Source organism: Hyperoodon ampullatus (assembly GCF_949752795.1).
Source record: "Hyperoodon ampullatus genome assembly, chromosome: 1".
In the NCBI taxonomy this organism is placed as follows: Eukaryota; Metazoa; Chordata; class Mammalia; order Artiodactyla; family Ziphiidae; genus Hyperoodon; species Hyperoodon ampullatus.
Genome location: NC_136914.1, coordinates 41,852,454 through 41,875,094, shown reverse-complemented (window position 1 = coordinate 41,875,094; position 22,641 = coordinate 41,852,454). Strand labels below are relative to the sequence as shown.

At 39.4% G+C, this 22,641-nt stretch overlaps 1 pseudogene across 1 annotated transcript; it reads left to right on the top strand.

Moving 5' to 3' along the window:
• Window positions 1-1,799: 1,799 nt before the first annotated feature.
• On the top strand, window positions 1,800-2,468 carry LOC307055002 (solute carrier family 25 member 16-like; annotated as a pseudogene). Its single transcript has one exon. The product of its transcript is annotated as a solute carrier family 25 member 16-like (transcript).
• Window positions 2,469-22,641: the final 20,173 nt, after the last annotated feature.

The window sequence follows — 22,641 nt, the reverse complement described above, 5'->3', positions numbered from 1 at the left end:
TCAAATTATGCCTATGAGCAACATTGGACAAATAGCTAAGAAAGAAACAAAGAAGGAAAAAGAAAGAGAGGGAGGGAGGGAGGGGGAGGGAAGGGAAAGAAGAGAGGAGAAAAGAAAAGAAAAAAGAATCTGAAGTCCCAGGGGCTCAATTCTCTATTCTACAAAATAAGAACAATACTTAGCAAAAGAGTGACAAGATGAAAATGCATGATAATTACTGCCTTGGATTTCAAAAATTATTCTCAAGAAATCTATCAATCACATTAGTAAGAATCATTTTTTCCTTATTAACTATATAAGCTGAAAGGCTGGCAGGATTTCATGGAAATTTTTTGATCACTGGCATCAGTCATGGTTTAAATCTGGCTTTGGATAAAGTTCTTGCCCTCTGGAGCTCAGTTCCTTGAATTGAAAGGATTGTATTACACTGCTAGGAATCTTTCTTTATATATATATATATATATACACACACACACACACACACACACACACACGTACACATATATACACACACATACTTACACACACACATATATACACACATATACACACATATATACACACACATATGTGTGTGTGTATATATATATATATATATATACACACATATATATGTATCCTTAAATAGTTTTGTTACTTTTCCAGTGAACAGGCTTACGGGAGCTAAAAACTGGACACAGCCAAGATTTTCATTACATGGAAAAGGTTGTTTAGAAAAAAATCACGATGTCCATACTATCCAGTTTTATACAGCATTTAAAAAATACTCAAATGTAACTATATACTGACTTGGAAACCTGTCCATGTCCTGTTTAGTGGGGAAAAATATTGAACATGTGCAATTATGATCTTATTGATCAATTTGGAAAAGATATCTGTATATAAGGAGGTACATATATGTGCATAAAAGTGCTTATGGGAACAATCACCAAAACCAAAGTGCGTAATATATGAAGGGGGGGGAGAAGACATTACAAGAGAAAAAGAATTTCAATAGACAATTCTATTTTGATTGATATAGTCTATTCATGATGCAATAACAAAAACCACAAACTGGATAGCTTATAAACATATTTCTCACAGTTCTGGAACCTGGGAAGTCCAAAATCAAGGCACCAGCATGGTCACATAGAAACTTCCGACCAAGAATAGTTTACCCAACAAAGTTATGCCTCAGAAATGAAGGGAAAAGAGAGCTTTTCTTAACAACCAAAAGCTGAGGGAACCCATCACCACTATACCTGCCTTAGAAGAAATGCTGAAAAAAGTTCTTCAAGTTAATATGAAAGGATGCTAACTACTAATATGTAAGCTCGTGAAAATACACATTGCACTGGTAAAGCCAAGTATATAGTCAGATTTAGAATACTCTAATACTATAATATGATGACATATAACCACATAATTCTAGTATAAAGGTTAAAGGACAGACTCTACGCCTCCTGACAGGCGGTTGGTGCCCTGTCACTGCCCGCTCTGGCCATGGTTAGGGCCCTTGGCTTGTAATTTGGCGACCAAGTCTCCCGAGGCAGCACTGGCTGTGGCGACCCCACCTCTAGCGATGCGGCAGGCAGAAGCTAGAGGGCCCATCGCAGGCCAACACTTCTCCTGGCCGTGCTCCTTCCTGGCTGCAGGTGTTGCTGGACGCTGTGCCAAAACAGGTGCTCCTTTATATCAAGCAAAGGTTGTATTACCAGCTCACAATCACCATTACAAACATTTGGGAGTGTTTGCTGCATTGCGTGCTGTTCCCCAAAGGAGGGATACCTTGGGGATTGTATAAAGGGAATGGTGCATTGATGATCCAAATCGTTCCCTATGGTGCAATCCAGTTTATTGCTTTTGAGCATTATAGAACATTAATTACTACAAAGCTGGGAGTTTCTGGTCTGTGCACAGATGAATGGCTGCATCTATAGCAGGTTTAACAGCAGTTATCGGTACTTACCCTCTTCACGTGGTTAGAGTACGCCTAGCACATACCTATACAGGAATTATTCATGCATTCAAAACAATTTATGCAAAGGAAGGTGCCTTGCATTTTACAAAGGCCTGATGCCTGCTGTATTAGGAACGGCTCCTCGTGCAAGTGTTTCATTTTTTTTTATTTTTTATTTTTACTTTTGGTGCCTTTCCCATGCTCCCACCCTTCTTCGCAGACCTTCAGACTACCCTAACGTCTGAAGTTTGAAAACTCACATAAACTTACATTATGGTGGTGCTGCTAGAGAAATAACACAGACAGATCCGACCCATTTGATGTAACTCATCAGTGAATGCAGTTAAGGACTGTTCTTCCAGAATTTGAAAAGTGCCATACCATGGAGGTGACTATAAAGTATGTCTATATGGCAGAGAATTCAAAAGGATATCATGGTTTCTCTCTTAATTACATTCACTGTGTTCTTTCTCAAGCAGTTGCTTTTACAGTACATGAACTTATCAAGCAGTTTTTTCTCCTCAACTAAAAAAGGTTGTTGTGATTTCTTTTCCTTAGTAAACTCTTTGAGGGAGAAATAAAATGTTAATCTGGGGGGAGAACATTACTTGAAGGGGAATATATACCCTGTCACAGGAAACCATGGGTATTTTAGCACTTGATTTTATTCATCACAAAAGTGCTTACTTATACTTTTGGATGCCAAAAGTTATATCTTAGAACATTGAAAAATATGTAAGCTGTTGCTGGCTAAAAGTGTTATTTGGGGGCTTCCCTGGTGCAGTGGCTAAGAATCTGCCTGCCAATTCAGGGGACACGGGTTTGAGCCCTGGTCCAGGAAGATCCCACATGCCGCAGAGCAACTAAGCCCATGCGCCACAACAAAAGAAGCCACCACAATGAGAAGCCCGTGCACGACAACAAAGAGTAGCCCCTGCTCACTGCAACTAGAGAAAGCCCACATGCAGCAACGAAGACCCAATGCAGCCAAAAAAAAATAATAATAAATACATTAATTTTTTAAGTGTTATTTGGAAGTAGAACTAACTTAAAATGGTTCAAGAGGTTGCCATAAAGTTTACTTAAAAAACTAAAAGTAGAGCTACCATATGACCCAGCAATCCCACACCTGGGTATATATACAGAAAAGACAAAGTAAAGATACACGCACCTCAATGTTCAGCCCTGTTTACAATAGCTAAGATACGGAAACAACCCAAGTGCCCATCAACAAATGATTGGCTTAAGAAGAAGTGGTGTGTGTGTATATATATATACATATATATATGTGTATATATATATGTGTGTATATATGTATATATAACATATATACATATATATGTATGTATATATATATATACACACATACAGTGGAATTATTACTCAGCCATAAAAAGAAATGAAATATTGCCATTTGCAGCAACATGGATGGACCTAGAGAATATTATGCTTAGTGAAGTAAGTCAAAGACAATTATTATGTAATATCACTTATATGTGGAATCCAAAAATGATACAAATGAGTCTACATACAAAAGAGAAACAGACTCAGACAGAAAACAAAGGGGAAAGGGAAGGGGGAAGGGATAAATTAGGAATTTGGGATTAACAGATACACAGTAGTACATGTAAAATAGATAAGCAATAAAGATTTACTATATAGCATAGGGAACTGTATTCAATATCTTATAATAACCTATAATGGAAAATAATCTGAAATATATACATTCAGTTATATATATATCTAAATCACTTTGCCATACACCCAAAACTATCTCAATACTGTAAATCAACTACAATTTTAAAAAGAGGTTGCCATTAGTTTTATCATGCCATTCCAGTTTTTAATTGTAATCATAATTTTCAAAGACTCTGGCATCGGTTCTTATTATAAATGGGCTTGGTTATATTGCAGCAGAATCACGGGAACTGAAATTTTAAGTTATATGAAGCATGCTTAGAAGCCAACACTGAAGTATTATTAATATTGCTCTTCTTGTAATTCTGCTCTACTAAATAAAAGGACACTTTCTCTTCATTTCTCAACAAAAAATTTTTTTAAAAGTAGCTGTGTGGAGACTCAACAATAAGAATTTTCAGAAATTGCACAAATGTTATGTCCAGTTTCTATGAGTGATTTAAATGTGTTTTTAAAAGTTGATGTATTGGGACTTCCCTGGTGGCACAGTGGTTAAGAGTCCGCCTGCACATGGACGTGTATACACTGCCGGGCGTGGGGTGGATGGATGGTGGGGGGTGGCCACATGGCGCGGGGGGATCGGCTCGGTGCTTTGTGGCCGCCTGGAGGGGTGGGATGGGGAGAGTGGGAGGGAGGGAGACGCAGGAGGGAGGGAATGTGGGAACAGATGTATATGTATGACTGATTCACTTTGTTGTAAAGCAGAGACTAATAAAAAAAGAAGAAGAAAAAAAAAGAATCCGCCTGCAAATGTAGGGGACACAGGTTCAAGCCCTCGTCCAGGAAGATCCCACATGCCACAGAGCAACTAAGCCCATGCGCCACAACGACTGAGCCTGTGCTCTAGAGCCTGTGAACCACAACTACTGAGCCCACATGCCATAACTACTGAAGCCTGCATGCTTACAGCCCGTGCTCTGCAACAAGAAGCCACTGCAAGGAGAAGGCCATTCACCACCACAAAGAGTAGCTGCTGCTTGCCACAGCCAGAGAAATCCTGCACACAACAAAGACGACCCAACACAGACATAAATAAATAAATAAATAAATAAATAAATAAATAAATAAATAAATAAATAAATAAATAAATAAAAAAAATAACATTAAAAAAAAAAGTTAGTGTATTTCCCAAAGGCAGTAATAAATACTGAGTATCTTTTCTCTTAAAACACATTATCATTATAGATTTGTTTCTGTTAAATTTTTTAGTATACACCAAATCATCTAAGTGGATTGTGAAATATCCACTAATATAGATGTGAACATCAAAGAACATTTCTAAGGTATTATGTCATGATACATCAACTAGTTCATCCCTGTAAAATAATTTTAGTGCAATGTAAACATAAGTAGAAATGTAAAATATGATTTGAATTGCTATCCTTTATATTAAAATGGTTTAAAATGTAAGAATTCCATTTGTTGTGTTTAGAGTACTTTTTAATGTTTTATCACAAGCATGACTAAAACACAAGGGGAACAGTTATGGCTCTGTCCTCAGAAATAGCAATTTGTAGAATAGTTTTCTAATGTCTTAAAAAAATCATAAGTTGAAAGTCTTATTTCTGCTTCAATTTTTATTTTTTGCATAAAATATTTCTTGTCATACCTTGGTAAAAATTAGATGAACTGGTTTCCCTTTTAAAGTTTTTAGTTTAAAATAAATATGTACCTTTGTATGATTTATAAGTGTACACACAGGTAAAAATACATGTGTTCCTAGAACTATTTTGTATATTTTAATTTCTGGGCTACAAATGTATCTAAATACTGTCATCAAATCTCAAGAAAATTTAAATGTATAAAATATCTCAGGTTACCAATAAAAAGACTGCAGATTTTTTAAAATAAAATTTTGCATTCTATGTCTGTTATAGAATACATAGGATATTAAAAATAAATTTTATTCAAAAAGGTTAAAGAGGAGATTGGTTCAAGATGGCAGAATAGAAGGACATGTGCTCACTCCCTCTTGCGAGAGCATGGGAATCACAGCTAACTGCTGAACAATCATTAAGAAGATGGCACTGGAACTCACCAAAAAAGATACCCCACATCCAAAGTAAAGGAGCAGCCACAATGAGATGGTAGAAGGGGCGCAATCACAATAAAATCAAATCCCATAACTGCTGGGTGGGTGACTCACAAACTGCAGAACAATTATACCACAGAAGTCCACTCACTGGAGTGAAGGTTCTGAGCCCCTCATCAGGCTTCCCAAACCGGGGGTCTGGCAACTGTAGGAAGAATTCCCAGAGAATCAGACTTTGAAGGCTAGTGGGATTTGATTGCAGGACTTTGACAGGACTGGGGGAAACAGAGACTCCACTCTTAGGACACACACAAAGTAGTGTGTGCATCAGGACCCAGGGGGAAGAAGCAGTGACCCCATAGAGACTGAACCAGACCTACCTGCTAGTGTTGGAGGGTGTCCTGCACAGGCGGGGGTGGCAATGGCTCACTGCGGGGACAAGGACACTTGAGGCAGAAGTTCTGGGAAGTACTCCTTGGCATGAGCCTTCCTGGCGTCTGCCATTAGCCCCACCAAAGAGCCTGTAGACTCAAATGCTGTGTCACCTCAGGCCGAACAACCAACAGGGAGGGAACTCAGACCCACCCATGAGCAGACAAGCAGATTAAAGTTTTACTGAACTCTACCCACTAGAGCAACACCCAGCTCTAACAACCACCAGTCCCTCCCATCAGGAAGCTTGCACAAGCCTCTTAGATAGCCTCATCCAACAGAGGGAAGACAGCAGAAGCAAGAAGAACTACAACCCTGCAGCCTGTGGAAAGAAAACCACATTCACAGAAAGATAGATAAAATAAAAATGCAAAGAGCTATGTACCAAATGAAGAAATAAGTTAAACCTCAGAAAAATAATTAAATGAAGTGGAGATAGGCAACCTTCCAGAAAAAAAATTCAGAATAATGATAGTGAAGATGATCCAGGACCTTGGAAAAAGAATGGAGGCAAAGATCGAGAAGTTGCAAGAAATGTTTAACAAAGACCTAGAAGAATTAAAGAACAAATGAACAATAACGTAACTGAAATGAAAAATACACTAGAATGAATCAGTAGCAAACTAACTGAGGCAGAAGAATGGATAAGTGACCTGGAAGACAGAAGGGCAGAATTCCTGCTGTGGAACAGAATAAAGAAAAAAGAATGAAAAGAAATGAAGACAGCCTAAGAGACCTCTGGGACAACATTAAATGCACCAACATTCACATTATAGGGATTCCAGAAGGAGAAGAGAGACAGAAAGGACCCAAGAAAATATTTGAAGAGATTATTGTCAAAAAATTCCCTAACATGGGAAACAAAATAGCCACCCAAGTCCAGGAAGAACAGAGAGTCCCAGGCAGGATAAACCCAAGGAGAAACACACCAAGATACATAGTAATCAAACTGACAAAAATTAAAGACAAAGAGGAGAAAGACATTCAAGATGGCAGAAGAGTAAGATGTAGAGATCACCTTCCTCCCCACAGATACATCATAAATACATCTACATGTGCAACAGCTCCTACAGAACACCTACTGAACACTGTCAGAAGACCTCAGACTTGCCAAAAGGCAAAAATCTCCCCACGTACCCAGGTAAGGAAAAAGAAACAAGAAAAAACAGAGACAAAAGAATAGGGATGGGACCTGCACCAGTGGGAGGGAGCTGTAAAGGAGGAAAGGATTCCATACACTAGGAACCCCTTCACTGGCGTAGATGGGGGGTGGGGGGACGGGGGAAGCTTCGGAGCCATGGAGGAGAGCACAGCAACAAGGGTGCAGAGGGCAAAGTGGAGCGATTCCCTCACAGAGATCAGCACTCACCAGCCTGAGAGGCTTGTCTGCTCGCCCACTGGGGTGGGTGGAGGCTGGGATCTGAAGCTCGTGCATTGGAGGTTGGATCCCAGGGAGAGGACTGGGGTTGGCTGTGTGAACACAGCCTGAACGGGGCTAGTGCACCATAGCTAACAGGGAGGGAGTCCAGGAAAAAGTCTGGAACTGCCTAAGAGGCAAGAGACCATTGTATTGGGGTGCTCGAGGAGAGGGGATTCAGAGCACCACCTAAACGAGCTCCAGAGATGGGCGCAAGCCACAGCTATCAGCGCGGACACCAGAGACGGGCATGAAATGCAAAGGCTGCTGTTGCAGCCACCAAGAAGCCTGTGTGCAAGCACAGGTCACTATCCACACCTCCCCTCCTGGGAGCCTGTGCAGCCTGCCACTGCCAGGGTCCCATGATCCAGGGACAACTTCCCCAGGAGAACACATGGTGCACCTCAGGCTGTTGGAATGTCACACTGGCCTCTGCCACCGCAGGCTCACCCCACATACCGTACCCCTCCCTCCCCCCAGCCTGAGTGAGCCTGAGTGAGCCAGGGCCCCCTAATCAGCTGCTACTTTAACCCTGTCCTCTCTGAGTGAAGAACAGATGCCCTCAGGTGACCTACATGCAGAGGCAGGGCCAAATCCAAAGCTGAACCCCAGGAGCTGTGCAAGCAAAGAAGAGAAAGGGAAATCTCTCCCAGCAACCTCAGGAACAGTGGATAAAATCTCCACAATCAACTCGATGAATGCTGTATCTGTGGAATACGTGAATAGAAAATGAATCATCCCAAAATTGAGGCGGTGGACTTTGGGAGCAATGATATATATATATATATATATGTATGTATTTTTTCCTTTTTCTCTTTTTGTGAGTGTGTATGTGTATGCTTCTTTGTGGGATTTTGTCTGTATAGCATTGCTTTTACCATTTGTCCTAGGGATCTATCTGTCCATTTTTTTGGGTTTATTTTTATTTATATTTCTTAGTATAGTTTTTAGCACTTGTTATCATTGGTGGAGGATTTGTTTTATAGTTTGGTTGCTCTTTTTATTTTTTTAATTTTATTATTTTTTTTCCTTTCTTTCTTTTTTTCTCCTATTTCTTCTGAGCCATGTGGCTGACACTGTCTTGGTGCTCCAGCTGGGGTCAGGCCTGTGTCTCTGATGTGGGAGACCCGAGTTCAGGACATTGATATTGCGTGAAGCTAGGAAGTCTCTGGTGGACCAAATGGCGAAAGCTCTCCCAGAGATCTCCAGCTCAATGCTAAGACCCAGCTCCACTCAACAACCAGCAAGCTACAGTGCTGGACACCCTATCAAAAACAACAAGCAAGATAGGAACATGACCCTACCCATTAGAAGAGACACTTCCTAAAATCATAATAAGGTCACAGACACCCCAAAACACACCACTGGATACGGCCCTGCCCACCAAAAAGACAGGATCCAGCCTCATCCACCAGAACATAGGCACTACTCCCCTCCACCAGGAAGCCTACACAAACCACTGAACAAACCTTAGCCACTGGGGGCAGACACCAAAAATAACGGGAACTACAAACCCGCAGCCTGCAAAAAGGAGACCCCAAACACAATAAGATAAGCAAAATGAGAAGACAGAAAAACACACAGCAGGTGAAGGAGCAAGGTAAAAACCCACCAAACCAAACAAATGAAGAGGAAATAGGTAGTCTACCTGAGAAAGAACTCAGAGTAGTGATAATAAAGATGATCTAAAATCTTGGAAGTAGAATGGAGAAAATACAAGAAATGTTTAATAAGGACCTAGAAGAACTAAAGAGCAAACAAACAAACATGAACAACAAAATAAATGAAATTAAAAATTCCCTAGAAGGAATCAATACCAGAATAACTGAGGCAGAAGAATGGATAAGTGACCTGGAAGATAAAATAGTGGAAATAACTACCACAGAGCAGAATAAAGAAAAAAGTATGAAAAGAATTGAGGACAATCTCAGACACGTCTGAGACAACATTAAACACACCAATATTCGAATCACAGCAGTCCAAGAATAAGAAGAGAAAAAGAAAGGGACTGAGAAAATATTTGAAGAGATTATAGTTGAAAACTTCCCTAATATGGGAAAGAAAATGGACAAGACCTGGAAGTGCCGAGAGTCCCATTCAGGATAAATCCAAGGAGAAACAGGCCAAGACACATATTAATTAAAATATCAAAAACTAAATACAAAGAAAAATATATTAAAAGCAGCAAGGGAAAAGCAACAGATAACATAAAAGGGAATCTCCATAAGGTTAACAGCTGATCTTTCAGCAGAAACTCTGCAAGCCAGAAGGCAGTGGCAAGACATATTTAAAGTGATTAAAGGGAAGAACCTACAACCAAGATTACTGTACCCAGCAAGGATCTCATTCAGATTCCACAGAGAAATGACAAGCTTTACAGGCAAGCAAAAGCTAAGAGAATTCAGCATCCCTGACCCAGCTTTACAACAAATGCTAAATGAACTTCTCTAGGCAGGACACACAAGAGAAGGAAAAGACCTACAATAAGAAACCCAAAACAATTAAGAAAATGGAAATAGGAACATACATATCGATAATTACCTTAAATGTAAATGGATTAAATACTCCAGCCAAAAGACACAGACTGGCTGAATGGATACAAAAACAAGACCCGTATATATGCTGTCTACAAGAGACCCACTTCAGACATAGGGACACAAACAGACTGAAAGTGAGGGTATAGAAAAACGTATTCCATGCAAATGGAAATCAAAAGAAAGCTGGAGTAACAATACCCATATCAGAAAAAGTAGACTCTAAAATAAACACTATTACAAGAGACAAAGAAGGACACTACATAATGATCAAGGGATCAATCCAAGAAGAAGATATAACAACTGTAAATATTTAGGCACCCAACATAGGAGCACCTCAATACATAAGGCAAATGCTAACAGCCATAAAAGGGGAAATCTACAGTAACACAATCATACTAGGGGACTTTAACACCCCACTTTCACCAATTGACAAATCATGCAAAATGAATATATAAGGAAACACAATCTTTAAATGCTACATTAAACAAGACGTACTTAATTGATATTAACAGGACATTTCATTCAAAAACAGAATACACTTTCTTCTCAAGTGCTTATGGAACATTCTCCAGGATAAATCACATCTTCGGTCACAAATCAGGTCTTGGGAAATTTGAGAAAATTGAAATACTATCAAGTATCTTTTCTGACAACAATGCTATGAGACTAGATATCAATTACAGGAAAAAAAAATCTGTAAAAACTACAAACACATGGAGGCTAAACAATACATGACTTAACAACCAAGAGATCACTGAAGAAATCAAAGAGGAAATAAAAAAATACCTAGAAACAAATGACAATGAAAACACGATGACCCAAAACCAATGGGATGCAACAAAAGCAGTTCTAAGAGGGAAGTTTATAGCAAAACAATACTACCTCAAGAAACAAGAAATATCTCAAATAAACAACCTAACATTACACCTAAAGCAATTAGAGAAAGAAGAACCAAAAAAAAACCCCAAAATTAGCAGAAGGAAAAGAATCATAAAGGTCAGATCATAAATAAATGGAAAAAAATGAAAACAATACCAAAGATCAAAAAAACTAAAAGCTGGGGGCTTCCCTGGTGGCACAGTGGTTGAGAGTCCGCCTGCCAATGCAGGGGACACGGGTTCATGTCCCAGTCCGGGAAGATCCCACATGCCATGGAGCAGCGAGGCCTGTGAGCCATGGCTGCTGAGCCTGCATGTCTGGAGCCTGTGCTCCACAACGGGAGAGGCCACAACAGTGAGAGGTCCACGTGCCATAAAAAACAAACAAACAAACAATAAAAACCTAAAAGCTGGTTCTTCGAGAAGATAAACAAAATTGATAAACCATGAGCCAGACGCATCAAGAAAAAAAGGCAGAAGACTCAAATCAATAGATTTAGAAATGAAAAAGGAGAAGTAACTACTGATACTGCAGACATACAAAGGATCATGAGAGATTACTACAAGCAACTATATGCTAATGAAATGAACAACCTGGAAGAACTGGACAAATTTTTAGAAAAGCACAACCTTCCAAGACTGAACCAGGAAGAAATAGAAAATATAAACAGACCAATCACAAGCACTGAAGTTGACACTGTGATTAAAAATCTTCAAACAAACAAGCCCAGGACCAGATGGCTTCACAGGCAAATTTCATCAAACATTTAGAGAAGAGCTAACACCTATCCTTCTCAAACTCTTCCACAATACAGCAGAGGGAGGAACACTCTCAAACTCATTCTACAAGGCCACCATCACCCTGATACCAAAACCAGGCCAGGATGTCACAGAGAAAGAAAACTACAGGCCAATATCACTGATGAACATAGATGCAAATGTCCTCAACAAAATACTAGTAAACAGAATCCAACAGCACATTAAAAGGATCATACACCATGATCAAGTGGGGTTTATCCCAGGAAAGCAAGCATTCTTCAATACATGCAAAATCAATGTGATAAACCATATTAAAAAACTGAAGGAGAAAAAACATGATCATCTCAATGGATGCAGAAAAAGCTTTTGTCAAAATTCAACACCCATTATGATAAAAACTTTCCAGAAATTAGGCATAGAGGGAACTTAACTCAACAGAATAAAGGCCATATATGACAAAACCATAGTCAACATCATTCTCAATGGTGAAAAACTGAAACCATTTCCACTAAGATCAGGAACAAGACTAGGTTGCCCACTCTCACCACTATTATTCAACACAGTTTTGGAAGTTTTAGCCACATCAATCAGAGAAGAAAAAGGAATAAAAGGAATCCAAATCAGAAAAGAAGTAAAACTGTCACTGTTTGCAGATGACATGATACTATACATAGAGAATCCTAAAGATGCCACCAGAAAACTACTAGAGCTAATCAATGAATCTGGTAAAGTTGCAAGGATAAAAAAGTAATGCACAGAAATCTCTTGCATTCCTATACACTAACAATGAAAGATCAGAAAAAGAAATTAAGGAAACACTCCCATTTACCATTGCAACAAAAAGAATAAAATACCTAGGAATAAACCTACCTAAGGAGACAAAAGACCTGTATGCAGAAAACTATAAGACACTGATGAAAGAAATTAAAGACTATACAAACAGATGGAGAGATATACCATGTTCTTGGATTGGAAGTATCAACGTTGTGAAAATGACTCTACTACCCAAAGCAAGCTACAGATTCAATGCAATCCCTATCAAACTACCAATGGCATTTTTCACAGAACTAGAACAAAAAAAAATCTTACAATTTGTATGGAACCACAAAAGACCCCAAATAGCCAAAGCAATCTTGAGAACGAAAAATGGAGCTGGAGGAATCAGGCTCCCTGAATTCAGACTATACTACAAAGCTACAGTAATCAAGACAGTATGGTACTGGCACTAAAACAGAAATATAGATCAATGGAACAGGATAGAAAGCCCTGAGATAAAACCAGGCACACATTGTCACATTATTTTTGATAAAGAAAGCAAGAATATACAATGGAGTACAGACAGCCATTTAATAATTGGTGCTGGGAAAACTAGTCAGCTACATGTAAAACAATGAAATTAGAACACTCCCTAACACCATACACAGAAACTCAAGATGGATTAAAGAGCTAAATGAAAGGCCAGACACTATAAAGTTCTTAGAGGAAAACATAGGCAGAACAGTCTACGACATAAATCATAGCAAGATGCTTTTTGACCCACCTCCTAGATAAATGGAAATAAAAACAAAAATAAACAAGTGGGACCTAATGAAACTTAAGCTTTTGCACATCAAAGGAAACCATAAACAAGACGAAAAGACAACCCTCAGAATGGGAGAAAATATTTGAAAATGAAGCAACTGAGAAAGGATTAATCTGCAGAATTTACAAGCAGCTCATGCAGCTCAATATCAAAAAAACAAACAACCCAATCCGAAAATGGGCAGAACACCTAAATAGACATTTCTCCAAAGAAGATATACAGATTGCCAACAAACACATGAAAGGATGCTAAACATCCCTAATCATTAGAGAAATGTAAATCAAAACAACAATGAGGTATCATATTACACCAGTCAGAGCAGACATCATTAAAAGTCTACAAGCAATAAATGCTGGAAAGGGGGTGGAGAAAAGGGAACCCTCGTGCACTGTTGGTGGGAATGTAAACTGATACAGCCACTATGGAGAACAGTATGGAGGTTCCTTTAAAAGCTAAAAATGAAACTACCATACGAGCCAGCAATTCCACTACTGGGTATATACCCTGAGAGAACCATAATTCAAAAAGAGTCATGTACCACAATGTTCATTGCAGCTCTATTTATAATAGCCAGGATATGGAAGCAACCTAAGTGTCCATCGACAGATGAATGGATAAAGAAGATGTGGCACATATATACAAAGGAATATTACTCAGCCATAAAAAGTAACGAAATTGAGTTATTTGTAGTGAGGTGGATGGACCTAGAATCTGTCATACAGAGTGAAGTAAGTCAGAAAGCAAAAAACAAATACCATATGTTAACATATATATATGGAATCTAAAGAAAAAAATGATTATGAAGAACCTAGGGGCAAGACAGGAATAAAGATGCAGATGTAGAGAATGGACTTGAGGACATGGGGAGGGGAAGGGTAAGCTGGGATGAAGTGAGAGTGGCATAGACATATATACACTACCAAATATAAAATACATAGCTAGTTGGAAGCAGCCACATAGCACAGGGAGATCAGTTCGGTGCTTTGTGACCAGCTAGAGGAGTGGGATAGGGAGGGTGGGAGGGAGACACAAGAGGGAGGAGATATGGGGATATATGTATATGTATACCTGGTTCACTTTGGTATAAAGCAGAAACTAACACACCATTGTAAAGCAATTATACTCCAATAAAGATGTTTAAAAAAATTTTTTTAATTAAAAAATTTAGAAACAGATGAAGAAGAATTATTAAAAGCAACAAAGGAAAAATGACCAATAACTTACAAGGGAACTCCCATAAGGTTAACAGCTGATTTCTCAGCAGAGACTCCACAAGCCAGAAGGGAATGGCATGATATATTTAAAGTGAGAAAATGGAAGAAGTCCAACCAAGATGAAAATACAACCAAGTTGACTCTACCCGGCAAGGTTATCATTCAGATTCCACAGAGAAATGAAAAGCTTTACAGACAAGCAAAAGCTAAGAGAATTCAGCACAACCAAACCAGGTCTACAACAAATGCTGAAGGAACTTCTCTAACTGGGAAACAGAAGAGAAGAAAAGGACCTACAACAACAAACACAAAACAATTAAGAAAATGGTAATAGGAACATACATATTAATAACTACCTTAAACGTGAATGCATTAAATGCTCCAATGAAAAGACACAGACTAACTGAATGGATACAAAAACAAGACCCATATATATGCTGTCTATAAGAGACCCACTTCAGACCTAGGGACACATACAGACTGAAAGTGAGGGGATGGAAAAAGATATTCCATGCAAATGGAAATCAGAAGAAAGCTGCGGTACCAATACTCATATCACATAAAATAGAGTTTAAAATAAAGACTGTTACAACAGACAAGGGTTTTGCTAGAGTCTGTGTATGGTTTCTAAAAGATTTTTCTGTAAGGTAAGAGCTTCTGCTCCATGTGCTGGGGGAAAGCAGCTCACAGTACCATTAAAACCAGTTTAGTCATATCTTTCCTGACCACATGGTATGACTAGAAATCAACAACAGGAAAACTGGAAAATTCAAATATGTAAAAATTAAAACACTCCTGAACCAGCAATTCACACTAAAGCACTGTGTCACCAAGGCCATCAGGAATGTGTGGGTGCATGGGATACTATCATCACTGGGAAGTTCCTTCTCCTGCAATATGTGATTTTGTTTGAGAGTCAGTAGTGGCTCTCTTTAGGCCAGAGCTGATGGTAGAAATAGTAGTGACATGGCTAGGATCATATATATCCATCCATGAGGGCAATGGCCCCTTCTGGTAATAAGAGACTCAAGATAAAGGTCTGGGCCACCAGGCAAGTGCTCTAGTCCAGCAAAAATACTAGACAAAGGGGCAGATAATCTAGAATATAAAGGAAGAAAAATAAAAATTATGTATGGCCTCAGGACCAAGTGCAGCATTGGGGGCTATAGCTAGTCTACTAACATTGTTATAGGTTTCCCCCCAAAACTGTGACCACCTTGTGCACTTCTCACATCTATTCAAGTCTCACTAAGTTTATTCCTACCTGTCACATCTTCAAGATGGTGGCCGGACTCTAGCACACACTATTGGTGTTCCATCTGGATTCCGTTGAACGCTTTTTAGCATTTCTGTCTCTCCCAATTTCAGTTTGCATTGGTTTCCAATAGCTCACACTTTTCTCTTCTTCTGAGGCCTGTCACTGGACTCTGGACCTGGAAGTGCCTGGGAGTTTGCACCCTCTGTGTTGGCCCTTATCCAGTGATTGCTCTTCAGCATGGGCCCACAGAAAAAGAGGAAACTCTGTGTAAATATACCCATTTTTATACATATATCAGTTTTTTTAGTATATACTCTTTTACTATAAAGTTATCCACTGTTAACCTGCAATACAAGTTGATCAGGGCATCCATCCTGTATTTTATCTGGCAACCTACCTTTCAGTAGAACTAAAGGTTCCCACTTTCTCCCTCTCTCGTGGTTTTTTATTAACCATTGGCAGTTTGGCCAATTACACAGCCCATCCGTGTCTCAAAGGAGTACATAGGTAGCAAGGAGGCCAAGGTCAGCATTCGGAAGCTTCCTAAAAGGGTTGCTGATTGCCTTTTTCTGAATGAGGAGATGACAGCATTTACTTTATTGCGTTGGCATGAAGATTAGTTGTGCTTATGTACATGGTACATAAATCTAAAAGATTTAGCCATTTCTCATGTTACATTTATAGCATATTCACTTTATGGCATTTATTTACATGGCCCTCCTATTGCAAAGAATGAGCTGAATCTCCTTAGTTTAGGGTAGTGAAGTAGTGCACTGAAATGAGGGCTGTTAAGATCACCAGCATTGTTGAAATGTGTTTCCAAGAACCAGTCACAGGGCCCTCCACTGACAGAATCTTGTCCTTCCAGTTCAGTTATCTGCCTTTGAATCAACACATATAGCAGCTCCTGAGAATCAAGGTGGCTCTGAGTAGTCTGGTGGTCATTTGTCATTCTCCACCCTCCTCCCATAAGATTTCCCTTTTACCATCTTAATGTCATCTTAAACCGGAGCCACGATGATTGTTGTCCAGGCTGCAGAAAGTTTTTGGTCAGAAGGTGGTAACATTAAGACCTTCTGAGCTTGGTGTCTATCAAGGAGAAGATTAAATGATGGTTCATTCATACTACAGAATACTGGGCATGAGTTAAGGAATAAGCCAATCTTCATCGAAGAATGACCATGATATATTGAGTATAAAAAGGAAATTACATAAAAATATGTACAATATGATCAAACTTCTTCAAGGTAATTCTTGTTCTTCTAAAATCCTTTATGTTCATTTGCATTTGCTCAGTCTTCTGAAGCATGACCTTTTGACAGTGAACACCTGTTGAGTGGGATGGGCAGGTGGATAGGGAGAAAGGAGGGACTTTGAACTTCGAGAAATATATTAAGCTTTTCTGCAGAGAAGGTATTGCTTTTCTAAGTCTGAACTTTTGATATAAAAAAATATTTATTCTGACTGCTGCCACAGATGTTCACATTCTATAAAGTATGTTGTTTTCAGCTAGGAAGGTAACACTGTGTGTTTAGATACTCAACTCCCATTATTGGTAAAACAGAGAAATGTAAGTCACCTGACTGTAATCTTGGCGTCATTCCCTATTTTCTTATGAGATGGTGACTCAGCAGAATTGCTTAAGGATTTTCAGGAGTATTCCTTAAGAAGTCATCACTGTAAACTTTCAAGTAGCACCACAAGACGGCAGAAAGGGATTCATCGTGGGACAGCTGACGTCAAAGGCTCATACCTGTAAGATTATGTAAGTCATTTTCATTCTCCCCCATGTGGTTGGAATTACTGTTATTGGAAAATTTTTTTAATCTTGGAAGTTATATAATATACTTAAGAGGATGTGTTAGTTAGGGTTCAACCAGAGAAACAGAACCAGTAGGAGATATATATTAAGATACTGATTGCAAGGAAATGAGTTATACAGTGGTAGTAAGGCAAATCCAAAATCTTTAGGGCAGGCTGTCAGGAAGAGTAGGCTGGAACTGTTAGGTATGGAAGAAACTTGTCCACAGAGTTTCATCTTCAGAGAAGCCTCAGCTCTGCTCTCAAATCTTTTAAACTGGTTGAATCAGGCCCATAAGATTATCTAAAATAATCTTCCTCACTTACAGACAACTGACTATGGACTTTAATTACATCCATAAATAACTTCACAGAAAGATCTAGACTAATGTTTGACTGAATAACTGGGGACTATAGCCTGGCCAAGTTGACACACCAAAAGTGTGTCCACCCCTTGTCAACTTGGCACACATACAGTTGACCCTTGAGCAACATGGGGATTAGGGGCATCAATGCTCCACCACTCAAAAATTCACATATAACTTTACAATTGGCCCTCTATGCTGTAGTTCTGCATTTGCAAATGCAACTAACTGGAGATCGTTTAGTACTGTAGTATGTATTTAGTGAAAGAAATCTGCATATAAGTGGACCTGCACTGTACAAACCTGTGTTGTTCAAGGGTCAACTGTACATCACTTTAACCCATACTTAATCTTGAGTGACATCACCAAAATGGCAACATAGGAAACTCCACTCTCTGTCCCCCAACAAAGATCAACTATTAGACAGCTCTCCATGAACAGAAACAGCTCTGGGGGAGCTCTGGAGTCCACCTAGGCAGCTTTAGCAATACAGAACAAAAACCCCAGGGAAAACTACACAAGAGAACGATGCCTCCCTCATCCCTCCCCCAGACAGGCGTCACTCAGCACTTAGAGCTAACTCCTCAACCAGGAAGAGTTCCCATTGCTGGGAAAGGAAAGTAGGGTGAGCCATCAGCTTCTCAAGCCTTTGGGGCACTGCCTGAAGGTCTCACTTCAGTTCCACTCCACCCAGAGACTGGCAAAGGTGAGACATAGAAATGGCTAGGAACAAAGTAAAGCGGGGGCTATCAACAGCAGCCATGCAGCAGGAGCAATGGCGTTCTCAGTGACCTGCTCTGCAGACAAACCCAGCTGATTTCACCACTGAAGAAACTAACAGTCAGCAGCCATTACAGACCCCCTGCAGATTCCACCCACTTTTGCCCCACAAGTAGTCTTGTGTGCTCATACCAGCCACCTGAGTCCCTCCCTGCTCCCCTGCGGGAGGCCAGGACCCACACTGGTAGCCATCCGAAGTCTCTGAAGCCACACAAGTATAAAACTCCAGCTGCCTGAGTTCCTCCCTGCCCTCATTGGAGCCCAGCAGTCAGCTCGGGCTGCTGCACTTGTGTGAATGCAAGAAGCCAACTTAGGGTCCCCAGGATGGCCCCTGCTCCCCTACTGCCACGCCCACACTCAGGGTGAGCCCTCCAGCTGTGCTCCTGAATGCCACCACCCTGACACCTGTAATCAGCCTCCACTGCTGTGTGCATGTCATGGTTCAGAGAGTGTGCAGCCACAGGTGAGTGTACTGAGAGCCAGAGCCTCCTGAAGCTGCTTGTGGGTCTGGATCAGGCCTTGCCTTCTGTAACCAGCTGGCACCACCACACCCGCCTGTAGCTAGCCTCTCCAGCTGTGCACCTGCACATCCCCAGCCCAACACACAGCAGCCTTCACTGCAGTGTGCCTGCCTCAGGGAGGACTATGCTGACAGCCGGGACCCTGGCAGCCGCCAGTGAGCCCATAGTTGGTCCCAACACTTGCTGCCTGCTCTGGCCCCCGTCACTATGGTTTGTTTTTAAGATAGAAGTTAAAGGCCTGCAACTGGCCTCCGCCACTACATAGGCACATTCAGCTGATCCCCACAGCCAAGAATGTACTAACTACTGTCTCTGGCCATCAGTGTTGCCTACCCTGGTCCCTAGCTAGCAGATGTAGAAGTGCCCCTTAGAACTCCAACAGTGCTGCAGCCACAGAGATCCCCTGCAGTGCTTGCCAAGGACCCCAGCAGCCTAAACCAAAGAGATATCATGGCCCTCCCAGATCTGGTGCCACCCCATACCCCATCATTGTACCCTGCACCGCTAGACCCAGGGACATAACATGATCCAACCTACCCCACCTGCAAGTGAAAGCTTCCCTTACCAAAGACCATTAAGTCTGGAAGTGGTGACTGCTTTTTCCAAGGTGCAGACACCTATTCAAAGCTACAGGGATCACTAAGAATCTGGGAAACATGTCTCCCTCAAAGGAATACAGTAAAATTCCAGTAACAAGCCCCAAAATAATGCAGATCCCAGAAGTGGCAGACAGAGAATCCAAAATAATTTTTCTACAGATGCTCAGAGAACTACAAGAGGACACAATTTAATGGTATTAGGAAAACAAGACCAAATTGAAAAGTTCAAAGAGAAAGAATAAAAAAGAACCAGAAATGTTTCAGAGCTGAAGAATACAATGATTAAACTGAAGAATTCAATAAGGAGTTTCAGGGCAGACCTGAACAACTAGTAAGGTAGAAGAAAGATCAATTAAAATTATCCAATCAGAGGAGAAAAAAGAAAAAAGAATGAAAAGGAATAAAGAAAGCCTATGGGACTTATGTATATTATTTCCTTTGATGGTTCCTATATCATTGAGTCCCAGAGGCAAAAAAGAGTAGAAAGCTTATTTAAATAATGGCTCAGAACTTCCCAAATCTGGGAAGAGATTTAGACATCTAAGCTCATAAAACCAACAGGTCACCTCAAAATTTCAATCCAAAATAATATTTTCCAAGACACAGTAAAACTATCTAAAACCAAACACAAATTGCTAATCAGGGAAACTGTAAATCAAAACCACAATGAGATATCACCTCACACCTGTCAGAATGGCTATCATCAAAAAGACCACAAATAACAAACATTGGCAAGGATCCGGAGAAATGGGAACTCTCGTACACTGTTGGTGGGAATGTAAATTGGTGCAGCCACTGTGGAAAACAGCATGAAGTTTTCTCCAAAAAAACTAAAAATAGAATTAGCAGATGATCCAGCAATTGCACTCCTGGGTATGTATCCAAAAAAATAAAAACACTAATTTGAAAAGATACATACAACATTATTTACAATCGCTAAGATATGGAAGCAACCTAGGTGTCCATCAATAGATGAATGGATAAAGAAGATGTGGTGTGTATATATATGTAATGGAATACTACCAAGGCATAAAAAAGAATGAAATTTTGCCGTTTGCAACAACATGGATGGACTTGGAGGGCATTATGCTAAGGTGAAAGAAGTCAGAGAAAGACAAATACTGTATGATACTGCATACGTAGAATTTAAAAAATACAACAAAATAGTGACTTTAACAAAAAAGACTCACAGAGAGAAGGAAAAAACTGGTGGTTACCAGTGGGGAGAGAGGCTATATAGGGTAGGGATTAAGAGGTTCATACTCTTATATAAAATAAGTTACAATGATATATTGTACAACATGGAAAACATTGCCAATATTTTATAACTATAAACGGAATATAACCTTTAAAAATTGTGAATCACTATATTGTACACCTGTAACATATTTTACATCAACTATACTTCAATTAAAACATAAAATTAAATTTAAAAAAGTAAATCAAACAAAAAACTTTTAAAGCTACAAGAGAAAAAAAATAGAAGGGAACACTCATTAGGCTACCAGTGGATTTCTCAGTAAAGACTTGCAGGCCTGGAGAGGATGGGATGAGATGTTCAAAGTGCTAAAAGAAACAAACTGCAAACTTTACTGAAAGTTGTTCTTTAGAATGAAGGTCAGATAAGCCTTTCCCTAACAAAAGCTCAGGGAGTCCATCATCACTGCCCCCCCTTTTTTTTAAATTAGAACAATTTATTCCTTTATTCCATATTTCCAGTCTTCAGCTTTATTGCACGTTGTATCACCACGGAGTTTAATGTAATAAAAATAGAACCCATAAAGTGAAGCATTAATAGTCTCATCTGATTACTAGAGATATCAAGCTTTTTGGAAATTTCGTTTTCAATTTTCTCAACCATTACAGCATTAAATAGTCTCAGTTAATCGATCTGTATAAGGAGAGGTAACACAAGCACTGGCATGTGTGAATCATTATTCTATTCAAGGTATGTGCAAGTATTTACTACTACTCAAATAGCATGTTTCCTATACTGACTTGGTTTCTAATGTTAGAAAGGCCTTGGATTTGAAATCTGAAGGCCTACTCTTGTTATGGCCCAACTTATTATCTGCATAACCTAGGACAATATCTTAGTATCCACATCAGTAAACTGAAATGCAAAACAAAATATAGTTTAGGTTTATATTCAAAGTCGGATGAGATAATGCTGTAAAAGGTCAACTGCTATTTAAATATTAATTTTAATATGTACACATATGCGATATAGAGTATAAAAATTTAGAAAATTCCCACTGCCTTTTAAGAAATGCTGAATGGAGTTCTTCAAGCTGAAACAAAAGGGCGCTAACTAGTAACATGAAAACATATGAAAATATACATTACACTGGTAAAGGTAAGTATATAGTCAGATTCAGAATACCCTGATCCTATAACCAGGTGATTTGTTAACTATCTAATTCTAGTATAAAGGTTAAAGGACAAAAGTATTAAAGATAGCTATAGCTTCAATAATTTGTTAATGGATACACAATATAAAAAATGTGAATATGACATCAAAAACAAAAGAGTAGGAGTAAAAGGGTAGAGTTTTTGTTTGCAATCAAAGTTAAACTGTTATCAGCATTAAACAGTCTGTTTTATATATATAACATTTTATTTAAGCCTCAGGGAATCACAAGGCAAAAATCTACAATAAATAGACAAAAGATGAAGAGAATCAAAGCATACCACTATGAAAAATCATCAATTTACAAAAGGCAGAAAGGAATAAAAGAAAAATGGAACTATATAATACAGCCATAAAACAGAAAGGATTAGTAAATCCTTACCTATCAATAACTACTCTAAATGTTAATGGGCCGAAATC